The 27917-nt window shown below is 39.6% G+C and overlaps 1 protein-coding gene and 1 long non-coding RNA gene across 20 annotated transcripts in view; one reads left to right on the plus strand and one right to left on the minus strand.

Moving 5' to 3' along the window:
- Positions 1–27917, plus strand: part of ZBTB20 (zinc finger and BTB domain containing 20) — a 633941-nt gene that overhangs the window by 509785 nt on the left and 96239 nt on the right. For all 19 annotated transcript variants that reach the window (XM_081859693.1, XM_081859688.1, XM_081859680.1 and 16 more), the window contains one exon: positions 16902–17028. The gene's annotated coding sequence lies outside the window, so the exon portion shown is untranslated. The remainder of the gene's footprint in view (positions 1–16901; positions 17029–27917) is intronic.
- The window catches only part of LOC309340808, a 43108-nt gene continuing 40299 nt past the window's right edge, over positions 25109–27917 (minus strand). The window contains exon 3 of the long non-coding RNA XR_014156111.1: positions 25109–25560. This is a non-coding gene — a long non-coding RNA (uncharacterized lncRNA). The remainder of the gene's footprint in view (positions 25561–27917) is intronic.

Here is a 27917-nt window from a genome sequence, read left to right on the forward strand (position 1 = left end):
CAGTTCTCTACCTTGAATTTTTGGGGGGTTCACAAAAGTTTTCAGAAAATTTACACAGATAAGAGAAGCACCTCGAAAGAAGAACTAAATGAAAAACCATAGTAACATCTCTTAGTACTTGTATTTACATAAGATTGTGCTTCAGCAACTGTGATTTAATCTTTTTTGACATACATAAAGATTCCTCGAATTACCACCCTCTATTATAACATCCTGTTTTCAGTGGCTTATAACATTGTCAAATTTTAACTATTCATTGAATTTCTGCCTTAGGCTGATTTCTTTTTATTTGGAAAGTTTCAGCAAACATGGTTCAGAATTTTCAGAGTACAGGGAGATGGAAGATTTTGTTTGTATTTTTTTTTTTTTTTTTGCCAGTGAAATAAAAACCTTGCACCTGTTCCCATGTTATGCTCGGGAGCAGGAGTGTCAAGCTCATTCTTTGGGGAGGGTTAAATAATTCATTCACTAAGGGGCTGTTGATAAGGCGTATTAAACATTGTTTCTGAGCTGGTGATTTCATAACTAACAGCATGAATTAGCATTCGGCTGCTGGAAGGGCAGGAGATGGCTCTAGTATGCCTGTAATGTTACACTTTCTCACTAGCTGTTTTTGCCATTCTTACTCTTTCGGCGCAAGAGAGGATGGTATGTGAAGGGCACAGAGCTTGTGTGTTTGACAATGTCACTGGTGTCTGGTGCCCCTCAGGGTATGGTGTATATATCGTTTGATCCCATTATTTAGATCAGGGCCGGGGAGGGGCTAAATCTTTTTTGCTACATGTTCCAATACTAATGTTGCCTCCCTCCATTCCTGATACACTGGCAAAATATACTCATTTATAAAAACGAAGTAGTTTTGTGTTTTTCCTCATTGATGCTACTGATTTCACCTTGGAGTCTCAGGTTTTTGAATACATAACATATATACATACATACATACATACATACATACATACATATATTATTATACATATGTTATTATGTATACATACATAATATATATGTATGTATACATACATATAATTATGTATACATACATATATTATTATATTGCAAGAAGGAAGAAATCCAGAATTTGTAGGCAATTGTAGATTTCTTGGGCCAACTGATAGGAAAAACGTGCTTCCCATATACATTTAAAAATCCAATATATTTGGATTTATTGGTTGGGGGAGGGGAAATTGCAGTTGTTAACTGATACTCCCCCAGAGGGCATGTAATCACAAATTTTCAAACTAGATGAAGCAACAAAAGGTGACAGGCGATATCAAACAAAATGTGTTGACTCTGACCCAGACAGTGGCTTTAGGTCCATATTCAGTTGAATTTTGGACCTCCCCCCCTCCACACACGCTTTTTTGAAAAGCAGAACTTTGTGCTGTATCAAAAACTGCATTTGAAACTCCACTCAGTTTTAGAAGAGGTTTGCCAGGAGACGCAGGGAGCTGCTGACTTGGGAACTAGACTTGTCCTTTGGATTTCATTTGGAAATTAAAAAGACATAATTAGGAATAGAGTCCAAAATGATATGGACACCCACCCCTGAAGCGGAGGGGACTCTGCTTCATGTTCTGTCGTACTTGGAAGCCAGACTGGTCTATATAAGAAACATGATATTCTTGGCTGTAACTCTGGAGATATAGAACGCCTTTCCATGGACTCTGTACTGTATCTCATTCTACCCCTTCTAACATTTTGGGAGCAGGGTATTTCTGTTTCGTTGTGCTTCTAGTTGCTGTTTCTTACATTTTTGGTTTTCAGTTGCTGTTCTCTGTTGCCTGTTGGTTTGTCATCTTATTAGAATTGTTTTTAGTTGTATTTTATTGTTGCTTTATTTTATTTCATCGCAAACTGCTTTGAAATAATTTGATTTCAAAAATGGCTGGGGCTGATGGGAGTTGGAGTCCAAAATCATCTGAAGGTATAACACATTTCAGACTCTCTGTATTCACTTCATTTGGTAATGCAATATGTATCTGTCAGTAAGAAATTCTGTAGAAGCTAATGCTATAAAAATGAATATTAAATAGTTTTATTTGTATTTACCTTTCTACATTTTTTGTTCTTTTTTCCTTTTTTTAAGGGTAATATGTGTACTGGGGGGGGGAGGTAATTGACTTGGGATTTTTTAAATCATAACCCTAGCTCATGCTCTGATTTGATTTGTCACTTTATGCCCTCTGATTTGCTGTTGCCATATCAATAGTTACTTAGTTCAGTTTATAGATCTGTAAAACAGGGTTACATGCCTACTTAATAACAATCAGGTATCATTTGTATTATTTGCATTAGGACTGTATACACAAATCGATTAATTGGTGTAATTAACCCATTTATTAATCAGTTAATTAATGTGCTGGCTGCTGATCGAAAGCCCAGTGCAGATTAAACATGCTACAAAGAAAGGGAGTCTGAACCCTCTCACTATCCTATAAGAAAATGCTTTGTTCTGCCAACATTGTTCCTAATAAGCTCTGTACATCACTTGATTGCTCCAGAGGTAAAAACATGGTGTGCTTTCAATCTTGGCTGAAGAACACAAGGAGTGAAGGAAGTACGGCTGCCATACATCCAGAATTTCCCGACATAGCCTAGATTTGGGGGTGAAAACAGAATCTTGGCGGAAATCTCTGGAATGTCCAGGAAAATCCAGACATAAAGCAACCCATGTCTTTCTTTCTTTCTTTCGGTTTTGCAAATCTAAAGAAAGCTCAACAATTTTGGCAAAAGGCATGTTCTTAATAGGCAGAGTCTAGTTTAATTGTTTTGTAATTTTAGGTGAGTTAATTAGTAAACAAATTACATTTATATCCTGTACATCTTAGATAACCTCATATTTTTACGAGAGACAGTAAGTTGCTGAAAACAATCCCATAAGTTTCATCAAAGTACAGGGCTTTGAAGTTTCCCACATCCAAACCCAGAACAGCCAATGAAGCTCTTTTTAGCATTATTATATGAACTGGTATCTCTGCTTAACAGTAGATCAAATATATGGTTACTAACCTCAATAAACAACAACGTTTATTCTATTAATTTAAATAATCTTGTGTTAAAAGCTTGGATATTGGACCTGTCATGTAGACAAGTATTTTCATGTTCTTAATTAGATTTTTTTTTTTAAGTACTCATGTTTATCAGAAGTACTTTAGTTAAGTTGCTGGAAAGGGATTTCTGATTTCACTCCTACTTCTTCAATTCTTATTTTTATTATTGCAATTTTTATCTGCTGCTTAATTAATGAAATCCATTTTCAACTCAACAATCAGTTGAAGCTTAATATAAGTTGGTTGGAATCCAAGTACTATGTTTAAATGTGCTGTAGAATGGGCTCTATACACTAATTGTACAACAACCATAATACAGTGGATGCTCGGGTTGCGAACATGATCTGTGCAGGAGGCACGTTCGCAACCTGCAGCGTTCGCAGCCTGCAGCGCCACGTCTGCGCAAGCGCGGGGTCGCAATTTGGTGCTTCTGCGCATGCGCAAAGCGTGATTTGGTGTTTCTGCGTGAGCGCCGAAACCCAGAAGTAACCCGTTCTGGTACTTCCGGGTTCGGCGCAGTGTGCAACCCAAAAACGCGGAACCTGAACCCACGGTATGACTCTATATCTAAAATTGGGCCTATTATCCTACTAAGTATTGAGTAAGCCTTGCTGAATCCATTGGTACATCTTTCTGCAAAGCTTCCATCTAGATCAGTCTAGAAGTAATATGGGCTCACTTGACTCTCTAAAAGGCTGTCCTGTAGCCATTTACGGCGTAGGAAAATAATTACATTTGACCATCAAATCATTATCTATATTTCAGCACAAATAGGATAACAAAAAAGTGCTGATAGGCTTGTAATAATTGATTTATTCTATACAAAAATTAAAGAAACATGGAGAATTCTTCTCTAATGAAATTACCTTGTCAAAAGTTTAGGTTATCCCTTCAGAAATTAAACAATGGAGCAGTAATGTGATATAATTTTAGCAGACCCATTTCAGTCAGAGTTCATGCTTCAAATGGCGTTAGCTGTCCTGGTCGATGATCTGCATCTAGAGTTAGACAGGGGAATATGACCTTGCTCATTCTCCTAGACCTCTCAGTGGCATTTGATATTATTGATCATCAACTACTTGTGAGCTGTTTGAGACTAGTGGGAATTGGGGACATCTCGTTGCCAAAGATTCTCCTATCTTCAGGGGCAGTGCTAAAGGGTAGTAGCATTGAGTGACTGCTGCTCTATCACATGGGATTTGACCTGTGGGGTTCCTTGAAATTCTGTCTTGTCACCAGTCCTTTTAAACATATAATGACAGTGCCCAGTTTTATTTTTATTTTTCATCAAATCAGGGAACAGTGGTAGATTCCCTGAAAACATTCATGAAAATACATTTGTGGGGTGACTGGCATACATTTCCATTTCAGCCAGACAGAAGTGATTATGTTGGGCCAACTCTAAACCAGTGGGAAATGTGCTTTTGCCAGCACACTCCCCTTGAAGAAAAAGTTTTGCACCCTGGCAGTGTCCCTGGACCTTGTACTCATTTTGGACTCTTGCATGGCAGTAGCAGGAGTATGTTTTACCATTTCAGGCTGCTGAGCTGGCTGTGGTCAAATACGGTTTTGTCCTAAGTAATCCATGCTTTAGTAATCTCCTGTTTGGATTACTCTGTGTGGAACTGCTTTTACAAATGGTTTTGAAGGTGCCACTAGGGCGGAATGCTGTGCCTCATCTCCTCATAGGGATGAATCTCAGTGTGTATATTGCCCTGCTTCTAGCTCTGTGGTAGAGCAGCAGCTCTTCCCATATGTGCCTCCCAATTATTTCAGATATCTGGGAGAAGCCCTGCTTTAAACTGAGAAGCTCAATCTAAAATACCCATAAACCTAAGTTCCATTTCAGAACTGACAGACATGGGAGGCTTGGAATTGTACTGTCAACCTGATCAGACAGGTTTTTATGCTGTCAAAAGAACAACAGTATAGGCCTCAGGCAGGCCTTGTTGGGCAGGGTATTGCATAGTGTGTTTGCCAACACAATCCCATTTTGTGGATTTTTATTATTAATTGGGGTGTGTGTGTTAAAATATGGTTTCGTTGCTGGTGGTTTTTAATTATTGGTTTGTTGCTTTGACAGTGGTTGTTGTCACAAATAAATAAATATTGTTCAGCTGACGTTGACACACTAGACCAGAAATTCATAGTGTTAGTGCGGCTCTCCTTACCCTGTTTGGAATATAGAGAACATGTTATGCAACTTCAGAGCAGTGCTATTTTTCTAGAAAAAGAGGTGCCAGAGCTCACCGTGTTCTCTTCCTTGTTCTCTTATAATGGCAATGGCACCCACCTGAGAGGTGTCAGCGAGTTCCAGCTGAAAAAAAGCCCTGCTTCAGGGTAATCTGCTTTCCCAGTCTTGCTGCTGGAACTCAGAGATATAATAATAATAATGGCACGTATAGTAAACTGATTTTTTATACGACCTTTATGCCACCATTCTACCATCACCAGCATGTAAATGGACATCTTGCCAATTCAATATTGGGTTGTCAAATGTGGTACACTTAGTAACAGCAACAGCAACATTACATGTTTCCCTATTTGAGGTACCAATTATGTCAGGTTTTCGGAAGTGTCATAAATATCTCACCTGCTTTGCTATACAGCACTTCAGTGTGATGTCTATCACTAGGATTAATCCATTTGTACCTCAGATTGCATCCAAGGTCTGAATGAATAAATTACTCTGCACCTGCTTTTTTAGTGAGAATTTACTCCTTTTCTTAAAGACTTTCTATAGTGGAATGAATTGCTTATTCATAATACCTAGCATTGCCTTTCTGTCTACAGAACTCATGATCCTCTATCAATCATTGATACCTGCCTTGATTGGTACTGCTCTGCTTGTTGTTGTCTTGTCTTGTTTTGCTTTGCTTTGCTTTGCTTTGCTTAAGCTCAGGGATAGTCAACAACCAGGTTAATATACCGTCAACTTCAACGAACTAACATTTATAAATGAGTAATAGTCTCACTGTTGTTTACCATTACTTAAAATGTATGAAAGGCCAGCGGTTTGCAAAGCTCAATGCAGAATTTTTCTGGTCCTGTCCAGAAAACTTAAAATGTAAAAGTTTATCCAGAAGTCTACTTCTAACATTGCACAGAAGTCTCCTGGTGTAAAACAGATCCTGGATTCTTTGGAAATCCATTTCACTCACAGCCAAGCTAGATAGAATGTTAATTGCATAAAAGGAACTAATGTGCACTTTAACATTGCAAAGAGCTGCCCTGGGGAGGGGACAATTGTAGTCCCTTCCAATGCTAAAATTCTATTATTTTAAGATTGGGACTGTAGAAAGGGAAGTTTAGCTTTTTCCTCCATGCTGCAGAGCTGCTGCAAAATCACACACACACCAACTTAAATATATTTGCATTAGGAGGGACTATCCCAATGGCACCAACAGAGGGAGCTTGCTGCACTTGTGAGACTCTGGCACCAGTGCCTGGCACCCAGGTGGACTGGCAGTATCCCCCAGAAGTACCTTGCTCTTCTGGACTGTAGGAATGGGAATTCTGTTTGGCCATTGTGGTCAGCAAGTTGCAGGACTAGAGGGATCTTTGGTTTGACCCAGCAGGGTTTTTCTTATGAAGAGCTGAAGTAAGCATTGCTTTCAGTCCCCCGAGTTTCAGTCCTATAATAAGGTATCCTTGGTAATGACAGTTTGCTTCCTTGTGAAAGTAAAAATGGTGGTCCTATTATCTATCACCCCACACATACATAGGTCTGTCAGTATTAAACTCCATCTGTCCTGTAAGGCAAATTTCAGGAAAGTTCTTGTAGAGTTAAAAAAAAATGTACTTGCCAGATAGCCACTCTCTCCTACCAGTCTTAAAAGATTTGTGTTGTTCTGGAGTTTATATATATATATTTGTCAAGTCTAAACCTAGTACTGGTAAAAGGAAAGGAAAAAAGGAGATGGGCATCTAGATCTACAGCTGTTTTAAGAAACAGCTTATTGTATAATGCCATTTGTATTTGTACTTTTTGTTTTGTGGCAAGTTTTAATAGTTACCCTTTGAGGATTTCCAGTCTAGCTTATCAGAATCCACCAACAGTCTTTTCTGTAATATTCGCGTTTCCCTTTTGGTTCAGCCGAGCCCACTGACAGATCATTCAAATTCAATTGTTTTATGTCTAAGCCGAACAGCTAATTAAAGTAGGGATGATTAACCTGACTGGCAGTGTCGCTCTCTCACTCTCTCCCTTGCTTTCTCTCTCACTCCCTCCTGTTCCAATCAGTCTTTTTCTCACTCTCACTCTCTCTCTGTCTTTTGCTCCACTGTTGTGTTTTTTTTTTCCTCCTCTCTCCTAAACGTGGTCTGCTTGCTGATGGCAGAATGGCACTCGGAGATTTGTGCATTGTGTCTGGTTTCCTACGGGCAAGCTGACCCAGTGCCTCTAGGGACTTATCAATAGACCACTCAGAAGAGACAGAGACAGGAGAAAGGAGGAGGGGTGGGGGGAGACAGAGAGAGAGAGGGAGGGAGAGAGAGAGAGAGGGAGAATCAATATCAAGAATAGAAGGAGCTCCGAAGCCATTTTTTTATTTTTTTATTTTTTTTATTTAAAAAAAAAGTGTATCAGGACTTGGGAAGAGGGTGACAAAGAAGGTTTTTCAAAGAGCCAGTGGAGGAGGTTCTAATAAATTTGGAAGGATACAGTTCCCTGTCTTGGGGAAAAGGAGAACTCCTGGCTGATTAACATTCACACCAGGTATGAGATGTTCGCTACCCCTTATCACTGTGCCGCAACCGTGAGGGAAAGGCGCCTCTCTCTTTTTTGTCTATTTTTTTTTTCCCTTCTTTCCGTTTCTTTCCTTCCTTTTTTTTTTTTTTATTTGAGAGGGAGGCAAAAAAGAGGGAGATGGAGCGAGCGTGTGTTTTGGTGTGTTGTTGCTTTGAAGCGGGGCGGGCGGGGAGAGAGAGGCGAGCCGTGGGCACTGGTGTGACGGGAGCAGGAAGAATGGAAGCAGGGCAGCAGCAGCAGCATTCAGGGAGCGGGAGAAGTGTCTGGAGTAGGTGGTTCTCCTCAGGCACCCCGAGGGGGGTTACCCAAGTTCATTCCGAGCAGGTGGATTTAGGCTGGGAGTTACTTAACGCTTGACCGCCAGTTTTGAAAAAAAGGAAGAAGAAAAAAATCCCGCTTCCTATGTCTATTAAAGGAAGTGCCAATGTCTCTCTCCCCCCCCCCTCGCGCTGCCTCTCTCTCTCTCTCTCTCTCCCTCTCTCCCCCCCCCCCCTTTTCCTAACCAGACAGCGGGAGGGTTTCTGGCTCCCAGCCAGCCCAAAAGCCTCTAAGTGTTTTGCACTTGTTTCAGGGAGTCGCTGCCCGGGGATTTCCCCCCCACCCTCCTCCTCTTCTTCTTCTTCTTTCCTCCAGCATTTTCACTAGAGAACAAAGAGTTCTTTACAAAGGAAAGGGGGGGGAGTGCAAGCTTAACGCCTCAGATATGTTCCCCCCCCCTCTGTTTTTTAGGGTTCCCCCCTTTCTTTCGAAAAGAAAAAGAAACAGTGGCAGCCGCACGCACACAAAAGCCCCAAATTGAAAAGGGATGTGATTTCTCTTTCCCTCCTAAAATACATTTTTGAAGTAAGAAAAGGGAGGGGGGTTAAGAAAATAGTTTGAATCCCCCCCCCCAGTTGTCCTTTTAAAAATTCAATGTAGCTGTTGCTTTGCTAACTTTTTCTTGATGGGGTTCTCTGGCATAAACTTAGGCTCTTCTCTCTCCTTCCCCCCTTCTTTCTTTGCCTTTCAAGACATTTCACCTGAGCAATAGAAGAGGCAATGAGAATGGGTAAGATGGTCTGCACAAGAAATGATGGAATGGGGGATGGGTTCATTTACTTTTTGTCACCAGTCCCCCCAAAGTTTGTAAGGGCTTGTGGAAGGAAAGTGTGTTTGCCTCTGAAAGGATGCAGCAGTTATACACACATCTGGGGGCAGTTTTCTTTGGCCTTATGTTAATCATAGCACACTTGGTTATCCAAGAGGTTAGGAGGGCTTTACAGTTTGTGTTTGTTTATCTTTCCTGTAGATGGAAGTATACCTATAGTATAGTACATACCTGCTTTTCATGTTTGTTTGTTTTTATTCTGTGGATTTGAACCCCTCTTTCTCCATATAGATGTACACACGCGCACACACACAAACAAACAAACACACACACACACAGAGAGAGCACAATATATTTTGGCTAGTATCATAAGATTGCAAAGTTGAGTAGCAATTCATTAACATGTTACATGGAATTATAGTAGCAAATGTCTACAGTTCTTCATGTTTTAAAACGTATCCAAGTATGTTCAATATATCTTGAACATTTACACACTCAAGAAAGGTTTCTTTTAATCAAAGTCATCCCCAATAATTAATTACTACTTTTGTTAAATCATTACTTTTAGTAGTTCACCAGAGCAAGTGGAAGCATGTATGTGGTCATCATTACTATCATAGTATGTGTAATTTTACATGTATGCAAAATGTGTGGGACTAGATTGGAAGTAATTACAGCAATTGTTTTGGGACACAAAGGATGATTATCATTATCAGTGCTATTTTTCTTTTTCATTCAATCCTCTGCTTAAAGAGGTGGTCTGTTACAGTCACATATGTGCTGTATGTGTTTATGTAATACAGATTTTGGCAGTCCCACATACTTAGTAGATGTTATTTCAGAAGGAATGTGTTATGTTTACAGAGGAGGTACAAAGGCAAGTTTGTCCTACAGTTACTGCTATAATTTTGGAGTAACTTAATTGCAGCAATTGGAGTGAAACCAGATTCACGATGCAAACATAAAAGTGTTTTCTGATCTAGTCTTACCGTAGAGGACTCCATAGCTGAGCATGAAATATCTCAATAGAAAAAAAGAGAGTGTAGAAATCTTGGACACATCCAGTATTTCCTGAAACACAGTAGAAATTGTCCAACTTTTGGCAAATTATATCCTCTTTTAAAAAGTTAGCATTTTATTCCTTTATCTCCCTAAACAATTTTTTTTCTGCATTTTTCCTTATTTTATTTGTTTACTGTGCATTCTTCTTTCTGTAAAGATTAAAATATAATTAAGCAAGTAATGTACACCTCTAATCTTTGTCATTTTCATAGAAAAAACCAACATGTCTGTACCTCCTGCATATCTTTTCTTAAGATATCCTTTTTGTTTTTGTTCTATAACGTGGTATGTGTCCATTTTGTGTCTGTATTCCCAGAGGTGGCAACAGGAGGGAGGGGTAGTCCATGCCAAAATCTACATAAGTCCCTTCAGTCTCTGCTAAGAGGCATCTTCTTCCAGAGCTATCTTTGCATCCAGAAGTACAGTGAAAGATGATAGTTCTTTTTTCTGAGATTCTTCATGGACCTGACCTAAGATACTAAGGCATTCACAGTACAGGAGAAAAGAGAAAGAGACGAGGGGGGAGGAAAGAAAATTAGGAAAGAAAAGCTCTTTGAGCAGAAACACACTGGCTCTTTCTTCCTGCAGGCAATCCGCTCCAGCTCCTGGCGACGTGTCCTGCACTATCAGATATCATATGACTCTTTAGTTGGACTCCCTTTAGCAGAATGGGCCTGTTAGAACTCTGTTTGTTTTCTTTTCTTTTCATTTCCTTTTCTCCTGTTCCCCTCCTGTTTTTATGTCTCTGTGTGCATTCTTTTTTCTCTCTGCTTTTTGTTCATATGCTTTACATAAAGACAGAGCATTAATTAATTCCACAGTCTGTTTTAAGTTAGCTGCCCAAATTTCATTTAACGTAGAGTGTGTTGTTTATCCTTTTCTTGCATGCGTGTTCGTATGTGCATATATGACCCCTTTCATATCGTTTCTTTTCTTCATGTAAAATGGTAGGTAGGAATTGCTTTTCTTAATCTGGAGTCAGAATGCTAGGATTTCTGTCAGCATATCCTTTGGATTTGTGAGTTAATTTACCCCTGTGTTACCTTGTTTATACGAACAAGTTATTCTCAAGAATAAGTTTTAAAATCTGTATACAGAAATATATGCACCCACATGAATTTCACTGGAAGTTCAGACAGATCCAGTTGGAATTTTTTACAGAGGAAACCAAGAGTAAGCTAAGTAATGATTCAGATTAAGCTGAAAATTGTATGTAGCATTTAGCAATAATGTGTGGTAATGGAGGAGGAAAGACAATAGACAAGGTGAATGTTCCTAGTGGCAGTTCTTACAAATTCTCTCATATTACTATCAAGTGCTGTCTATGGGGAAGTGAAATATCTCTAACCTTACTTCTTCTTCCAGACTTCCTCCATTTCCAGACTTTCCAGGAAATTTGTTTAATGGTTTCCCCACAGCAGGTTGTAATCAGGGATCAGAAGTCAGGTGCATCACTATAAGTTTTGATGATGGACCTGCCTAATTACCTCCTATGACGTAAGGCATATGACCTGAGGGGACCCATAGCATTGATAAAATAGCAGCTTGGAATGCTGTCTTTGAAAGCACCTTCATCTTTAGCCTGCAGCCCTTTGCTTATTAGGATTAAGTCACACTGATATCAACTGGACTTACCTTTGAGTAAAGGTGCACAGAACTGACTGTAAGGCTGCATGGCATGTAACAATCAGAAGGCATCTCAGGTCTTGGCCTCTTTGACATGGTGTAGCTACTTAATCCATTTTAGTTCTGAAGTTACTCTGGTTTTCATTAAATTCTCTAAACTTGACTTTTAATTTTCTACAATTTTTCAAACTAAAAATATTCCATGCTGTATTTTGGGGGGCAATTGCTTGCCTTAATATTGTGCGCCAAGATACGGTGTTGTATGCATTGTATCATTTAAATGTTTTTGTTCCAAGTTTTTGCTATATCCGATCTGGTCTTAAAGCACAAAATTCTGAGATTTGTCCACTTCAGATCTCACCTCAGCTCCAAACTTATGCATCCCAGTTCCCAGCCTCAACCCTTGAACTATGATAGATTAGTATTAGTATTATTCACTAATCTTGCCAGGCTGTTGTTAGGAATGCTGAGGTAATACAAGTGAAGCACTTCCATGAACTACACAAATGATAAGTATTTTATTATTTTAATTAGACACTGTCTAAAAATGAAGCATTCATTCACTGTAGTAGTGTTTTCATAGTCATAGTTCATGTCGCCTTTTATTTAGTAGCAACATACTATCTTACACAATTACAATCTCTTGTTCTTATTCTCAACAACTCTTTTTTAAAAAAATATGTTTCCCTTCCCGTCCCCCTCTCCCCCTCATATGAATATAACTGGAGAAATTCTCTAACCGCGGAAGACATTTTCAAGGCTTTTTGCACTCTAGTTTCATTTTAAATATTTTATATTGGCTTGTTCTAACTGAGGAACGTGCAGTTTCATCCTGGTCAGAAAAACAGGGTTGGAAATTAGTGCTATAACTATTTTTGATAGCGCACAACTAATACGTATACTGTGTTGTACTTACTGGTTCCCACATTCACTAAGTCTCTTAGTAGTTATTGCTTTTAAGTGTGTGTATATTTATTTGTCAGACTTTTGTCCCAGGTGATCAGGGTTTCCTGGGTTCCTAGCAATTCAACAGTGGCACCTGTTTGGGGATGGTACCTAATACATCGGATGCCAATTCCTCCAAAATGTAGGCTTGAACTTCGTAATCTGAAATATTTTTTTATGCCTTTATGCAGGCAAATATTAACCTAGTGAATATGCTAATCAGTACAGGGATGGAAGGAAGGGAGAAAGCTTAAAGCTTTTTACCATCTCAGAAGAAAATCTGTTCTGTCTAACAGGTTTAGATCAGGTGACTTTTTTTCCAGCAAACCGTGTTCTCAAGTAACTGTCTCTTTTCTAATGTCGAAAATCGGAGTCGAGGCGGAACTTTCAAAATGTGTACAGTAAAACCTAGACACTGGGCCAAAGTGGTTATTTGTCGTCTCATCTGATGAATACATCATGCATGTTCAGGAGGTTATAGCTGAAAAGGATAGCAGCTGCTTGTTGGAAGAGTGCAAGAACAAGGAGTACCGGTAACTTGCTTTCAGTAGGGCCAAATACATTTCCGGTATAATTTTAGTGGAGTTTAAAACGATATCTAGGTAATGTGTGCTCCCATTTTATCTTAAAAAACCAAGCATAGCAGAGCTTGATGATTATTTAGATGGATGTTTGCCAAGGGGAAAACCAGCTTGTGTAACACGTGTGTCTTGGGTGCAACAGTGTTGCTTAAAGGCCACTAACAGGATAACTACTGAGAGGAGAAGCAGATTTTCCTTTAACATGATACGCTGCCCTGCTGCTTTCAGATGGCAGAGATTTGAAGTTTAATTTCTTGCTGAAATGGAGTATCTGTATATAAGAATAAGTTTTCATTTAGCGTTTGCTCACTTGGCTATCTATTTGTATGCAAAATGAGCCATAGCAAGCCTTGTAGTTTTATTTTGTATTGACCACACATACTTGTTTGTTGGCTTTCTTATCTTAGGTGTAGTAGCATTTCTTCCTAAGGCCCTCCCCCATTTTGTAATTTAGATTTTTGTTTATGATGATAAACTAGTGTGTCCTGGAAAAAAATCTCGTGATTGTTTCCTTTTTCATTTAGGATTAATATAACGAAAATCAGAATGTGAGATAATCATAGGTGTGCTTCTGTATTAAATAATTATGAGTATTTTCTAGTTTTTAAGTTTATTTTCAATTCAGGGATAAAAAATAGAATTCCGTGTAACTAACTTTTTCTTACTGCAGCTGTTTTGGCTTGCCACATTGCATATACCCATTTCTTTTTAATATCAGATGTAGCCTTCCTTAAATAAATCCTTTCCCTGTAATACTTAACATTTTATATATTAGATCTCTTCAGAGCTGCTTGAGCTATAAGACCTCTAAAATCCAGATCCAAATCTTACAGTTTAAGCTCTTCTTTGGGTTGCATATCACACAGGTGGTTTTCTTGACCTTCTCCACCTCCCTCCCTCCGGTTAAGGATCTTAATTAAGATGTTGCAGTTAAGATATATTGCATAAGGGTTTGTGCTTGCTACTATTCACAATGAAATCAGAATTGTGAACTGAATTCGGTCCTTCCATTAAGAATTCTCTTGGCATTCCTCAAAGACTTGTTTTATGCTCAGTCGGCCTTTTAAAGTTCTGACCATATTAAGAGTAGAAAAGGAGCTAGTCTGTTAATGCAGTCTTTTCATTACCCTAGATAATAAAATTTCTCTGTGACCTGTTAATCTCTACTATGTATCCCAGAAAGCCTGCAGATCTAGCGTGAGAAACAATTTCTGCTCCTTCCCTACAGAAAATAAGTTCTGTAATTATTTTTCTGGCCAGAGAATCAGGAAATAGCAAAGAAAATTATGTGTATTTAGAAAGTTGCCAAAGTCTTTGCCTGTGAGGAGATCAGTTGTTGGATTCTTTATAAAGAAAGAAATCCTCTGGTCTGTGAGTCCTCAGAATATCCTTAGTATTACAGTTTGTAGGGGGGGAAATCCCCAGTACTAAACCTCAAGCAAGCAGAATCGGACAGATCGGTTGCAGCTTATACAACAAATATACCTGTCTAAGAAGTTAGTATCCACTTCACATACTCAGTTTTGCTTGGGTTAATAGTACAGTACATGGATTTTTATTTTTATTTTAATCATGACATTTATATCCTGCTCTTGAGTGAACTCTGAATTAAACAGAAGGCCAATATCTCATTTTTTAAAAATGAAAATCAGTTTTGGAAGTCTGTAGTTCTGAGCAGAAAAGTAGCAGGAAGCAATGGAATGTTTAACCTTTTTTGCAGCTTGTTGTTTTCCTTTGCCAAATCCTCCCTCCCAGTCACTTTCCCCCTCTCCCACCAGTAAGGTCCAGCTTGCAGTTTCCCCACAGGCATTCTGGTTGGCTACTGTGAGAAGAGGATGCTGGAGTAGATGGGCTATTGGCCTCATCCAGCAGGCTGTTCTTATGTGTCAAATGCATATAAACACTGGGTATTGATACACATACCATTTTGTTCCCTACATGGCGTTTCCAGGGGGTGGGTTAAACCCTAAGCCCACAATCTGATTCTGCATCAGATGTTCCCAGACAACTTACCGATCAAATATTTTTTGCTTTATATTCATTACTGGTTTCAAAAGCTGATCCTATAAACATTTTGTAAAAACAGTAAAATCTATCAGGAAAGGTAGATTAAAAATAGTATGTGAAGAAGTATGGCAGAAATAGGCCATCATTGATCATTAAGTGAGTCTACTTATCCTTGTCCCCCAACGCCAAACAAGAATTTCACAGTGTTGAAAATCTTATATATAGAAATATATTGTAGCATACAACCATGACATCCTGTTTTAAGCAAGCAAATTGATCCGTCTCAAGCTCATAGGAGCCAACTCCTAATAAAATATTTGAGGGGGCTGCCCCCCAAAAGTTAATAGGCCTTGCCATTCAAATGTTGTGCCTGTTCCACGTCTTGTGACCGGTTATGCAGGACAGCGCTTACCTGCTCTCACAATAGTTTATGCAAGCTGGCACCTCTGCTCAGGGTAGAATCTAGATTGAGTGATCTCTCTTAAATATATGGAGGTACATCAACTTGGAATCACATACATTGTGATGAACCTGATTTTTCTGCCTCAATCCTAGCTGCTCAGAAAGTATAGCTTGATTACATAGGGCTGCATGTTTGCATCACGGGTTTTGCATTATATTTTTCAGGTGTACATCAAATATGTTTTAAGTATATGCTAGAAACATGGTGTATAAAACTGTAAATTATGTAATTTCAGTTAGTTGGGACACATAATTATATCTCGTTTAAATGCAAATTAGAGTGTGTATTTTGATGTACCATTGCATTTTGTTCTATACATTCTTTCTGAAGAGCCAATTGCATAAGCTTTCCTCATTTTTTCTCTGCCTAAACCTTGAGTGACGATAACTGGGCACTGTTAAAATACTGCTACTTCCTTCCCTACTCTGGAATTTGCTATATTTTATTAAGGAACACATTAATGTTGGGAGATAGGAACTTGAATGTGCAGGAAGAAAAGAACATGGACATACATTTATAGATTATAGAAAAAACATTTTGACATCCTCAAGACACTTCAGTAATTAACGGTAATATTCAGTTTTATAGCACCATCTCCAGTCATACAGTGTCAGGATGTTCGATAAAAATTGACTAACAGAGACTTACTATATCACTTTGCTATTAGCATTATTTTGTGCTTTTTAAGATCTATATGTAACCACTGGAAAATAGTTAAGTCATTCTGGATTGCAGTGTCACAGGTATGCTGATGACACCAAATTCTGCCTTTCTTCTCTGTCAAGTGCAGAAGCAGTTGTAGGTTCCCTGAGCAAATGCCTAGATTGTCTGATGGCTAATGAATTGGAAATTAATACAGACTGGACAGATGTATTAAGCCAATTTGGAGCCATGGTTATGTCTTTCTTTGGTAGGGTTATACTGCCCCTAAAGGGCAAGGTTTGCTTTTTGGATACTACTTTAGCCTACATTTCTGGTGAAATCCCTGATACAGTGAATAAAAATGCTTTCTACCCGCTTTGGCTGATGAGCTAGCTGCAGTTGCTTCCATCACATAGGCCCAAATCATCCATCATTTTGAAACAACCAAACCTGCACTGACTGCCTGTTTTTATCTCAGCCAAGTTCAAAGTACTGATGAGGTGTGGTCTTTTTTTAAGATTTAAAAGTCCTGTATAAATTGGGGTAGAGGTGGCTAATCTGTGATGCTCCAGTTTTATTATCAGATACTTGCAGGTGTATAAGCCACTTCGTGGGCTATGTGGATATACAGAAAGTGCCATATTAATAGTTGCATTAATTAATTAATTGTTGTTGTTGTTTTTTACAGACAAGCAAGTGTCTTCACACAATTTTGCTGAAGGTCCATGTTGACCAAGACTGCATAAGAACAGAAAGCAGACTTTGCACAGCCAGAGTACTTGCTCTCATCACAAGGCCACACCGCTTCCTCAAATGTAAGTTGGTATTAACACATTGTTTATGTTTTAAGAACATTGATTGAGCTAAATGTAGATTAGCTGATATTATATCCACATCTTGGTTTGCATGTATTCCTTGTTATTTATTCCTTATGACATCTTTCTAAAGCACACTGGATGCAGGTGATAATTTCCCATGCAGTGAAAGTGTCATAATTTGACTTTGCTTAAATCTTGGGAAGATGAGTCGGCCAAGATAGGGCCAAGGCCAGATTCTGTTTAGGAGTGCAGTAGATTTTGTTTGTTTTGTCCATTTGTTTGTTTGAGGTTTTTATTGATTGTGTTTATTGTTATTGGTTTTAGTATTCCAGTTGTGTTTCTAAGTTGCTTTGAATCATTTCTATGGGTAAAGCAATGAATAATAATAAATGTGAATTTCATCTTCAGACTGTGTGCCGAAGAATTATGCACTATGTGAAACCAACTCTTCGTAGTGCACTAAATATCACATACTACATAATTTCACACACTACATAATTTCATTATTGGATGACACTTCCATATTTGGGAAATAGTAGGTGGTCCATGAATAATAAATAATGCAATTCAACTACCACATATAGACGCATTGCGTTGTGTTGCACGTCCTTGTCCTTGGGACCTATGTATTGTATATACAGAGCTAGTGATACATATGTGTCTTGTAATGGGATATTTTTACATCAGCATGTCAAAACCCAGTTTTTATTCTTCTCATGAAGAAACTCCAGTTTCAGAGCAAGCAAAGCTACATGTAGGCTGGAAAAGTGGGCTGCAACAATATCATTGTCCCTTCACATACTTCAATCAATCTTCTGTAAGGGCAGGAAGAATTTGCGGTAGTAGCTAGAAGTGTCTAGACTTGCAGAATATTTCTATGTACTTAGTTTGTATGGTGTGTGTGGGTGGGTGGGTGGGTGGGTGGGTGGGTGAAATACACCCACAAATTCACCCACACAATATAAGACTGGCAAAGTCTGAGTACTGACCTGAATAGTACAAGCAGTGCCCCAATTTTTGTTAAATTGTATTTTGTAATTGTATAAAACTTTTTTTGTGGGGGGGAGAGTGTTGCTTGTCATTCCTCCTTCTGACTCTGGAGTGTTCATCTCCCTTTTTGGTGAAGAAGTGAAAATGCTTTTGTTATGTTGACAGTCACCTCTCCTCTTTTGTAGAATTGCTTTTCTGTAGTGATGTAGAAAATGAAACTACTTTTCACTACTTTTAGCATGCAGTAGTTGCATTTCATTTACTTAATGCTAAAGGTCACTGGCTATTGCAAGACAGATGCTCTACCACTGAGCTATGGCCCTTAACTTCATTGTTAACTGTTTTGTGTGGTTGTACAATGGACAAGCAAGAGAAGGTAACCTCAGGTGGGTTTGCATATGTAACATTTACCAGGGCACGAGGACGACAGAATGGGACAAAGGAGTTTAAGGTTGGTCACAATCAGCTCAGCTTAGATGCAGCAATTGTGATTTGATGATAATTGTAAAATTATAGTTCAGATATACTTGGGTGTGTACATCAGCAGTATATGAATAGGCGAGTCTTCAGTTCAGGCCATGGTTTTTATGAGTAATGCAGGGCTATGCCGATTTCAAGCTTGGTTTTATTCAGACACCACAGTTTCTAAGGTGGTTGTTATATCCTTGTAGCAGTAGTGCAGACAAGCCTCAAGATTATTCTACAAAATGAGAGTGCCTGTGAAAATGTAGACTATTAATATTAAAAAGGATGCAATGTCCAGCCACTTAAATGTTCCTTCCAATGGCAATGACTATGCTGTATTTTTAAAAATAAGGCTTTTCTGGGGCATTATCACTTTTAAATTGTATTGTACCAAAGCTTTCCAAGCACTAGCCTTTGCAAATATACATTTAAGCGTGTTGTTGGCAGATTGTTGGCATCCGTCTATCTCGAGAGACAATGACGTGCACCTGTGGAGGTGACATCAGAGGTGGATATAGGGGACCGCCTCAGAGGTAGCATAGGGGGCACTGCAACTGTTATTTAGAATGGAGCATGAGAGGTTGGGGGTGCTGAATTTTGACATTGCACAGGGTGCCGCTGAAATTTGATACTCCAAGGTCCACCACTCGTGAAGTCAAGCCACTGTGTTAGCAGCAACGAAGTGACCTCCCTGGGGTGCAAGCCTGGGCAGTCTGTATGGAGGTCCTGGACTGTCCAGGAGACAAGGCCCCCCTTGGGTTCATTGATGTGGTCCAAAGGAAAGCAGAGCAATATGTTTGGCACCAACTGGCTGGAAGCAAGTGTACAAGGTGCCATCCAACCATCTTAGGGACTTCATTCCTGATTTGTGTAGGGTTTACTCCTTAGCCTTTTCTTCTCCACTGCAAGACAGCAGAGGTTTAGGACCAGAGTTTCCCTGTTCCTTGTTGGACCACCTTTCCACGTTGGCGAGCCCCATTTGCCCCTCTCTTCCTTCTACAGCATGTGCAGTAACTGCTCTCTTGACTGTTGGACCCACTATTTGTCTCTTTTGCTCAATCCGCCACAGCCTGTCTTCGCATGTAGGGGAAGACCCTAACTCACTGAGGGTTTGAGACCCATCGGCTCACTTGGTTTAGCCAGCCAGTCAGCCATTCCTAGAATCTGGCACAGGAGCCACAGGTGAGAGTGTGGCACTAGGAGCCACAGGTGAGAGCTGAGTGCAGGGTGGGGACCTAAGGTGGACAAACTGTCTCAGAGGGACATGATGTGTCTCCCACCAGAGGTACTATCCCTCCCTTTTAACGTGTAACACTTTAATAGTTAATGCATCGGATGTTCTAACCATGGCTCTGAATGTTAACCATGGAGTTGTATTATGTTTGCAGAATCATTATCAGGGCTTGCTTTTAACCAAGGTTTGAAGTTAGAGCAGGAGTGCAGTCTGCTGCCAATCTATTAATTATAGTTAAGAGATTGCCCTGGTGCAAACATATTGGTTCCAATCTGTACATTTGCTTTGTTTTTCTTCATCTTTATTGTTTCATCATTAGAAAACTTAGAACAGATTTTCCCTTTAATTAGATATTCATAGCAACTGCATTTTCAGGGTTGCCCCCCATTTTGAAATAAAATAGTGTTGCAGTGAAGCATTTTTAAAAATGTGATCTCACAAACTTGCCTTAAGTCCCTTTAGACCACTTTGCAGACTACTGCTATGCTCAGTGTGTTTGCTATTGCCCAGTTTTGATCACAGTTGGATTTACAGTGAATGAAATATAGTGGATAAAAATACAAAAGAACTAGAAGAGAGGAAGAGCTCTAGGTGAGTTATCTGAAGTTTAACATGGCATATTAGCCGTTCTTTCCAATATTTATGAGTTGCCTATCTGGCAGAACAACGAAGGCGACTTACAGCTATAATACAAATACAAAACAAAACCAAAACAAGAAAGAGAACTGGTCTGGGTTATGGACATATATCAGGAAGCATACTACTTGATAAATACCACGTGCTTTCATTGTTGGCAAGAGTTCATAACCCACCTGGCACTGAGCACCCATCTAAATTTCAGAGTTGTGGAAGGTTGATTTGAAAGGAAGAATTAAGACGACAAGCAGCATGCTTTAACCTGTATCATTCAATTCAGGGTAGAAAGGAAGAAAAAAATTCTTGCTAACTGAAGTAAGTGATGGTTGGGATGGAGAACATTGAGCCAAGGAAAAAGTGGAGGAAGAAATAATGGTACATCTTTAAATATGTGGCTATTCAGACTAAGTTTATGTACACAGCATACCATAAAACAGAAGTTCTGTGTTTATGAGGCTGTGGTGGTGGTATTTTTTTTCCTATTCTAATGATTGTGTTTGGCTCAATTGATAACAGTTTAATGACACTTTGACTATGTCAGAGTAATAGTAATGCTCTGAAAACATTAAAGTGTTGTAGATCTGTATCTGTAGGAGTGCACTTGCTGCTACTACTGTTTCTGGGAGGTGGCTGAATCATCCTGATGGCATTCAACAGGAACCAGCTGCTGAGAATATTAAAATGCAAGCATTTATTCCTCCAGAGAGACAGTAACATCTGCAAAGTTTTCCTGTCTTGATAATCCCACAGAGCATTCTGCAGTAGTCTTAACTTTACTGTGTCTTTCTTTATGAATTCTCTTTGGAATCTTTGTAGTCTTCAGGATCTGCATAGGGGACTGTTAGACCTATGTATATCTCTGTGCCTGAGATTAAAAATAAAACAGTTTTGGAAAGAATGTATATGCAACTTCTCTACAACTATCTTATTGGTGCAGAATAGAAAATGTGTTCTTTCTTGTACGATGAGTCACTTTCATCACCAAAATTTGAAGTTGATGGAAGGATGAAGGAGCTACAAAAGATGCTTCTAGAGATTCCATTTCAAGTATATTTGAAATCCATAACAAATTTTTAGAATCTACTTAAAAATTATATCAGATTCATGCTCCTCATCGTGATCTTAAACGTGGGTGTAGTCCTTCCATGACCAACATCCAGCCCTTTTATTAATCCCTTTCTTCTCTCACAAAATGCATTCCACTCATTCAAGCTATTCACCGGGTTTCTGCACAACTATCTGCTATTGTATTTATGTTTGTGTTTTGCATACTTTGCCTGGTTTTCTACACTGTGGCTGCAATCCAGCTAAAGTTGATTATGACTCAATCTCATTGAAAGAAATAGAACAGGTTGCTTGCAATTAGGGCAGCTTTTATTGCTTTCAGTGGGACTTAAGTTCCAACCACCTTTAGCTAGATTGGTGCCACCATGCAGAAAGAAATCCAGCAAAAGTGTGTGCCTGCGCACATAAGTAAACAGTATAGCAGAGGACCATGAGAATTACTTGAATTAGTAGAATGCAGGCTATGAGAAATGAGAGGGATTAGTAGGTGAAGGATTTGATGTGGGTCATGATAGGGCTACACAGATTATCAAGGTCAGGAGGCACGCGAATCTGATGCAAAAAGCAACAGCAAAATTAATCCAGGAACTGAAAAAGAAATATGTAGTTCTTATGCTAAAACATATGGGAATATACTTCTTTAACATGTTTCCTGAACTAGAATCTTTAGGAAAATTCATTTTAATGGTTCTCTCCCTAATTTTTGAAAAATGAAGGAGAGGAGGAGATGGAGATCATACATTTTTCCTTCCTCTTCTTGTGGAATTGGGATGCAGTTGGGGTAGGAGGGGCATGTCATTGTCAGTTTTTAAATTACTCAGAACTCTGGAATAGGCAGGCTAAAAAGAAGCTCCAGATGTATAATGAAATATCTGGAATCACTTCAGTTACATTGGCTAATTATAATATTTTTAATGCATTATGACACCAGACCAGTTGGCAGTGAAGGCAGCAAAAAAGGCATACTTTCCTGCCTCCATTGCATCCTCATTGTGCCATCCAGCAGAGCTTTTCCAGGTAGTGCGAGGCCTTTTACAGTATGGCCCAAAGGAGGAGGTGACAGAACTGACAGCATGCTTGCAAAGCCTTTTGTTTACCGAGCAGTTTGAGGATAAAATTGCTTGCATCTACTAGGGCCTTGACTTCACTGTTACAACAGATGAATCTTGAGAGGTGTCCAGAGCACTGTCTAGTCCTGTAATGTTGGATGAGTTTCAGTTAGTAAGGCTCAAAGGCATGGACAAGGTGCTTCGATCAGTCAGGGCAATCACTTTTCTCTCTCAACCCTTACCCTTCTTGGCTGATAAAAACTAGCAGGGAGGGGACAACTGTCTGGGCCCAGGGCATGAGTAATGCCTCTTTATGTGAGGGGGTGATCCTGGCCCGCTTGGCACTTGAGGCTCAGGTGCTCTTGGTGGCGTGGAGTGCCTTCCAGCAGCTTCAGCTGGTGGCCCACCTGCTCCCCTACCTGGACAGGGATTACCTAACTTCTGTTGTCTGTCTTCTGGTAACCTCTAGGTTAGATTACCGCTACATGGAGCTGCGTCTGAAGACAGGGAAACTTCAGCTGGTACAGTAGCCAAGTTGCTCACCAGGGCAAGGTGGTTTGAGCATATTACACTGATCCTGGCTTGATCAGCTGCCAATTAGTTTCCAGGCCCAATTCAAAGTGCTGGTTTTGACCTGTAAAGCCTTAAATGGTTCAGGACCACAATACCTCAAGGACCGCCTCTCCCCATATGAACTAACCTGGACCATGTGATCAGCATCTGAGGTACTCCTTCATATGCCTCCTCCATGGGATGTCTGGAGGACAGCAACTTGAGAACAGGTCTATTCTGCAGTAGCTCCCTGCTTGTGGAACACTCTCCCCAGGGAGGCTCACTTCACAGCTTCATTACATATATTTAGGCACCAGGCAAAAACATTCCTCTTCTCCTAGGCCTTTGGCTAATTAAACAATCTATGCCTTTGTTTTGTTTTGTTTTGTTTTGTTTTGTTTTGTTTTGTTTTGTTTTGTTTTGTTTTGTTTTGTTTTGTTTTGTTTTGTTTTGTTTTGTTTTGTTTTGTTTTGTTTTGAACTGCCCTGTGATCCTCAGCTGAAGGGTGGTATAGAAATGTTGCCATTGTCGTCGTCATCATCAACAACAACATTCCCAAAACATTAGGTATTTCTGACACAGACAAGGGGAGGTGACCTCTAATGAACTAATGTTTGGGGTAATTAAAATGGTATGAAAGAACTCCTAAGGATTTAAAAGGTGGCGTGTCAACTTATACCTAAGACATAATCAGAACATATGGGAAATGCTGCTTTTTGTGCTTGGTATAAAACTATCCATGAAGAAGGGTGCACTCAGCCCGGTTTCCTAGTCTTCTGTTGGCCTATTGAGGACTCTTGGGGTCTGGTGGTGGGTTATGAAACTTCAGCTTTTACTAAGCCAACTTCCCCAGACCATGCTTTGTCCAGGTGTCGCACTGCTAGGAACATAGGGAACTGCCATACATCCAAGTCAGAACATTCATTCATCTAGGTCTTTTATTTTCAACCCTGACTCCCCAGAGCTTCAGACAGGAGTGTTTCCCAGTCCTATTTGGAGACGTGTGAGAGTAAACTTGGGACCTTTTGCATGCAAAGCATGTTCTCTCTCATTGAGCTATAGCCTTCCCTACTAGCCCCCAAAATAGAAAGGCACTGGATATATGTTAGGTTTGGGATATAACAAGTCAAAAAAAGCTGTGACCTATTAGAGGATACCTGTTGTCCTCAAATTGTTCTTGGATTACAGCCCACATTAGCCTTGACTGTTGACTATGCTGGATGGAGTTGATGTGAGTGGAAGTCCAGTGACATATGGAGGGCCACAGGAGGCTTACACCATATAAAAACAACTTAAAACCTTATAAAATAGAAAACAATGCATCTGTAATAATAGCAGCAGTAAAACTTTTCACTTCTCCTAATCCAATTCTATCAGCCAGCCAGTTTAATAAAAATAGACACCCTCACTAAAAGCAGACATAAATAAAAATGTTTTTAGAGCCTGCTTATATTATAGCGAGGAAAGGGCTTATTTGCTAAATATTTTAAAGCATTAATGTTATGAGACCAATGAAGATCATCATCAACCGACTTGATATTTATGCTGATTTCATAAAATTGATTATGTAACTTGTGAAACTGACATATACTTCAGTAAAAAATATTTTCTTATTTATTATATTTTTGTTCCACCCTTCCTCCATGGAGCTCGGGGAGATAGACGTACATAGTATATCTCTCCCCCACCCCCACCAAATTCTACCCTCACAATAATCCTGTGATATAGATTAGGCTTAGTTAGTATGTGTGACCTGTCTGGTGTCATCTAATGAGGTTCATGGCTCACTGTGGATTTGAACCTGGGTATCTGTGATCCTAGTCAACTCAGTACCCAATAGGCAGAGTCCTTACCACCAATGGCAGCATGCACTCCTGCAGTTCCTGTAATTGCAGTAAGTAGTCAGTGGGAAAAGTTTTAATTACAATACTTGTTCTTCCCTGATAGCTGCAGGGCTAGATTCAACAAATTACACCATAATAAAAATTTAAAAGAATTTTTTAATCCAATCAGTGGCATTGGTAGAATATGTGACTGCAGTCAAATTTCTTCTGTTGCTCATACAACGTGATTGTTGCCCTAGTGCTTTGCTTGTCTCACAGATGAGGTATGCAGTTTGTCTTGTGAGGTTAAGATGTTTTACTCTGCTGAGAAAACCACCTTTCCACCTGCCATGATTCTAGACTAGTTCTATTGTACTGTCCTAGGAACCATCAAGGCAGTCAAACCAGCTGCACCCTACCACAACTGGCTGTATTTCCTTATATAAGGAAACAGAGAGATACTGCTACCAGGCTGATCAACAGCTATGTTAGCTCTGCATTTCTCACCCTTTCTCTGCTGGCCTTCGACTGCCGCTTTAGATTTGAACTCTTTGCTTATCTTTGGATTTATTTTGTCAGCTAGCTTTGGCAGTGTGCTTCTGACTTACCTGCTCGAAGTACTTGACCCCTTTCATGCCCAGCCTTTGCCCCACTAGTCTGCTCAGGTTTGATCTTCTATCTGCACAGACTTGGAGCTCTTGAAGGAATACCAGTCCTGCAAGGGTTAATCAAATACCACTATGCTAAAGCTGTTGTATTTAGAGACAAACTCCCCTTGACCTAGAATAGGTACAGGCAACTGCAGGATTCCAATACATTTAAAACCAGGAATCGGTCAGCAGGAGGTTACATAGAATTTTACATTTCACTAATGTAATGCAATGAATTAAAGCTGCCAATTAAAATCCAAACTAAACCACCAAGTGTGTTTGGAGTTAATCCTTTTTTGCTTTTCCCCAATCACATCTCCAGCACAGTCTGTGGATTGTTTCTGATCTACATCACTGTACATTGAGAATCGCACCCAGTTTTCATTTGGGGTATTTGTTTTGCATAACCTGAAAAGCAAAGCTGTTGCCATGCAAATGGCACAATTTTGGGAGCTCCCATTTACATTAAACCCATTCTTGCTTCTACCTTGGGTTATTCAGAGACAACCTGATAGGATGTCAAGCAGTCAAGGTTTTGACAGCATCTTAAATACACAAAGACAGAGCTGCAATCCTCTCTTTGCAAAGTTTATTGATAGCCTCTCTCAGAATGTGACAGAGTAGGGAAAGTTGTTGTAGAACATTTTGGTTCTAACCAGCAGTCACTTCAATGTCATTCTTGATTTCTGTCTATCTTTATAAAGAACTGTCAGCAACTGTTTTATGCCTCAAAAATTGTTTTATTTGCAAGATTTAAAATTTGTAAATTAAATCTGTGGTCACCTAAGAAACTGGTTTATTCCGGTCTCTTACACATGGCAGGCAAGAACTCCTATAAGTTCTTCTGGTTCCTGGTACTGAAAAGGATTGGATTTATTTTCAGAGAGAAATATGGATATGTTAGACAATGGTAATTTGGAAAGGGCAGCAAAGCTGTGCCTGTAGATGAAAATGGAGTCTGTGGATAAGAATGTAGGCTGGGCTGTGTTCAAGGAGTCTCTACCTCCTACCTACCTGAAGTTGTGTTTTCTTACTTGCAGAGTGGAAAACAGTGCATAGGATGTTATTTTCTGTCAAAATTCACAACTACATGGTTCATTATACAGTTGTACCTTGGAAGTGAAACGGAATCCATTCCAGAAGTCCATTTGACTTCCAAAATGTTCAGAAACCAAAGCACAGCTTCTGACTGGCTGCAGGAAGTTCCTGCAGCCAATCGGAAGCCGCAGAAGCCCTGTCGGATGTTTGGCTTCCAAAAATAGTTTGCAAACCAGAACATTCACCTCCAGGTTTGGGAGCCAAACGTTCGGTAACTAAGCTGACTTCCAAGGTATGACTGTATTAATTTATCCTACTCATATTGTTCACCTGTATTGAGTGTCATTGCTCTCAGAATTTCTTCTGCAATACTAAATGTTTAAAAAGACACTTCACATAGGTGGCCAGCATTCATTAGACCATGCAGCCAAAACTAGATGCTTTGTAGGCACATCCAAAGACTGTTTCCTGTTAACTCTTTACTCTGCTGAATATCTGATAGATTTCTGTAAACTATATGACTAGACTACCAGATCAAGCAGCCTTTTGTTCAGTGTAGTTATCCTCTCTATTTGGGTGAATTCTCTTGATTAGTGTATTGCAAAAAAAATATTGTGTAGTGGTGGTTCCATATCCAGATCAAAAGTTATTTCTTGTTTGTTGGTGTTTGTTTTAGTAGTGCTGGGGAACTCCTCCCCCCCCTTTCTTTTTTTTACAGTGGCTGGCCTTGTGGGGTGAAGTAGGGTGCTTGAAACAGAACTACAGTTCAAAGGGAGCCATGCAATAATGAACAAGCAATATCAGCATACATGTACCAACATTATAAACTGGAAGAAAGCTGTTGGAAAACAGATTGGTTTTTCTTTCCAAGAAAGCTCATAATTGCCAGTCCAATTCTAAATCTGTGCTGTGCTTCTCCTGCATCGATGGAGAAGACTACAGAGCAAGGCAGGTCAGTTGCTACTGCACAGGATAGCTCATAATTAGTAACAAGGGTTGGAAGTGAACTGAAGCTTTTAGAGCCTCTGGCTCCAGTTTACTCTTCTCATGCTCTGCCCCCCTGGAGAAGTAGAGCTTCTTAAAGGGCCATCTCTCTGCCCTAGGCACTTCTCCTGTGCACCGTAGCCTTCTGGTGTGTGCATACTCTATATTGTTGGACTGCTGAGGTAGTGTGGGAAACACTGCATTTCTCAGCAATTGATGAAGTCCTGACTTGGGTTTCTGACCTCTTTCAGTATGTTCATTCCCTGCAAAAACGTGACATAAACCTTTAGCATAGAGCTTTCAAAACTTCTCATGTTGGTGACACACTTTTTAGCCATCCATCATTTCGCGGCACAGTAATTCAGTTTTACTAGCAAACCAGATGTTAAACTGACCCCTT

Source organism: Podarcis erhardii, assembly GCF_964252035.2.
Source record: "Podarcis erhardii genome assembly, chromosome: 4".
NCBI classification, from domain to species: Eukaryota; Metazoa; Chordata; class Lepidosauria; order Squamata; family Lacertidae; genus Podarcis; species Podarcis erhardii.